This window comes from Oncorhynchus masou, unplaced genomic scaffold (assembly GCF_036934945.1).
Source record: "Oncorhynchus masou masou isolate Uvic2021 unplaced genomic scaffold, UVic_Omas_1.1 unplaced_scaffold_10373, whole genome shotgun sequence".
Taxonomy (NCBI): Eukaryota; Metazoa; Chordata; class Actinopteri; order Salmoniformes; family Salmonidae; genus Oncorhynchus; species Oncorhynchus masou.
In genome coordinates this window covers 1-2,500 of record NW_027000072.1, presented here as the reverse complement: position 1 = coordinate 2,500, position 2,500 = coordinate 1, and the positions used below count along the sequence as shown (strand labels likewise).

At 42.4% G+C, this 2,500-nt stretch overlaps 1 pseudogene; it reads right to left on the bottom strand.

Moving 5' to 3' along the window:
- LOC135528799 (EMILIN-1-A-like) overlaps positions 1-792 on the bottom strand; it is a 7,042-nt pseudogene extending 6,250 nt beyond the window's left edge.
- Positions 793-2,500: the final 1,708 nt, after the last annotated feature.

Here is a 2,500-nt window from a genome sequence, read left to right as displayed (position 1 = left end):
TTGAATTAAAGAGTTTTCCAACCAATACATTCTTGTGACTGTCCAAGTATTGAGCCACAAAGCCACATTTCCTAGCTTCAACTTATCCAAGCAAATGGACTTGGACTGTTCTTTGATATTGAAATATAGTGATCTACCCTATTAATAACTGTGTCAGAGATGATGTGTGAGAGAGATGTTATATTAATAACTGTGTCAGAGATGATGTGTGAGAGAGATGTTATATTAATAACTGTGTCAGAGATGATGTGTGAGAGAGATGTTATATTAATAACTGTCAGAGGTGATGTGTGAGAGAGATGCTACATTAATAACTGTGTCAGAGATGATGTGAGAGAGATGTTATATTAATAACTGTCAGAGGTGATGTGTGAGAGAGATGCTACATTAATAACTGTGTCAGAGATGATGTGAGAGAGATGTTATATTAATAACTGCCAGAGGTGATGTGTGAGAGAGATGCTACATTAATAACTGTGTCAGAGATGATGAGAGAGATGTTATATTAATAACTGTCAGAGGTGATGTGTGAGAGAGATGCTACATTAATAACTGTGTCAGAGATGATGTGTAGAGAGATGTTGAAACCTACCCTCTCCTCCCTTCTGCCCAGCTCCATTGTTGTATCCGGTCTGTGTTTCGTGAGGTCGTCCCGCTGTGACCTGGCTGTCCCCGGTCCACGTTGGACCATCATAGCAGTCGTCGCCGGAGTAACCATGACAACACTTCCACTCCATCTCTGTCACCATCTTATAGGCCACCTTGTACCTGGGCCTCCGGTATGTACGATACCTTCAGTGGACACAGGTGAGACACAGTTAAAGGTGAGACAGGTAAAGATGAGACAGGTGAAGATGAAACAGGTAAAGATGAAACGGGTAAAGGTGAGACGGGTAAAGGTGAGACAGGTAAAGGTGAGACAGGTAAAGGTGAGACAGGTAAAGATCAGACAGGTAAAGATCAGACAGGTAAAGTTGAGACAGGTAAAGGTGAGACAGGTAAAGATGAGACAGGTAAAGATCTGACAGGTAAAGATGAGACAGGTAAAGGTGAGACAGGTAAAGGTGAGACAGGTAAAGGTGAGACAGGTAAAGATGAGACAGGTAAAGGTGAGACAGGTAAAGGTGAGACAGGTAAAGGTGAGACAGGTAAAGATCTGACAGGTAAAGATGAGACGGGTAAAGGTGAGACAGGTAAAGGCGAGACAGGTAAAAATGAGACAGGTAAAGGTGAGACAGGTAAAGATGAGACGGGTAAAGATCTGACGGGTAAAGATGAGACGGGTAAAGGTGAGACAGGTAAAGGTGAGACAGGTAAAGGTGAGACAGGTAAAGGTGAGACAGGTAAAGATCAGACAGGTAAAGATGAGACAGGTAAAGGTGAGACAGGTAAAGGTGAGACAGGTAAAGGTGAGACAGGTAAAGGTGAGACAGGTAAAGGTGAGACAGGTAAAGGTGAGACAGGTAAAGATGAGACAGGTAAAGGTGAGACAGGTAAAGGTGAGACAGGTAAAGGTGAGACAGGTAAAGGTGAGACAGGTAAAGATGAGACAGGTAAAGATCTGACATGTAAAGATGGGACAGGTAAAGATGAGACAGGTAAAAGTGAGACAGGTAAAGGTGAGACAGGTAAAGATCAGACAGGTAAAGATGAGACAGGTAAAGATCAGATAGGTAAAGATGAGACAGGTAAAGATGAGACAGGTAAAGATGAGACAGGTAAAGATGAGACAGGTAAAGATGAGACAGGTAAAGATCAGACAGGTAAAGATGAGACAGGTAAAGATCAGATAGGTAAAGGTGAGACAGGTACAGATGAGACAGGTACAGATGAGACAGGTAAAGATGAGACAGGTAAAGATGAGACAGGTAAAGATCAGATAGGTAAAGATGAGACAGGTAAAGGTGAGACAGGTAAAGGTGAGACAGGTAAAGGTGAGACAGGTAAAGATCAGACAGGTAAAGATCAGACAGGTAAAGATGAGACAGGTAAAGGTGAGACAGGTAAAGATGAGACAGGTAAAGATGAGACAGGTAAAGATGAGACAGGTAAAGGTGAGACAGGTAAAGGTGAGACAGGTAAAGGTGAGACAGGTAAAGGTGAGACAGGTAAAGATGAGACAGGTAAAGGTGAGACAGGTAAAGGTGAGACAGGTAAAGGTGAGACAGGTAAAGATGAGACAGGTAAAGGTGAGACAGGTAAAGATCAGACAGGTAAAGGTGAGACATGTAAAGATGAGACAGGTAAAGATCAGACAGGTAAAGATGAGACAGGTAAAGATGAGACAGGTAAAGATGAGACAGGTAAAGATCAGACAGGTAAAGATGAGACAGGTAAAGATCAGACAGGTAAAGGTGAGACAGGTAAAGATCAGACAGGTAAAGATGAGACAGGTAAAGATCAGACAGGTAAAGATGAGACAGGTAAAGATCTGACATGTAAAGATGAGACAGGTAAAGATCAGATAGGTAAAGGTGAGACAGGTAAAGATGAGACAGGT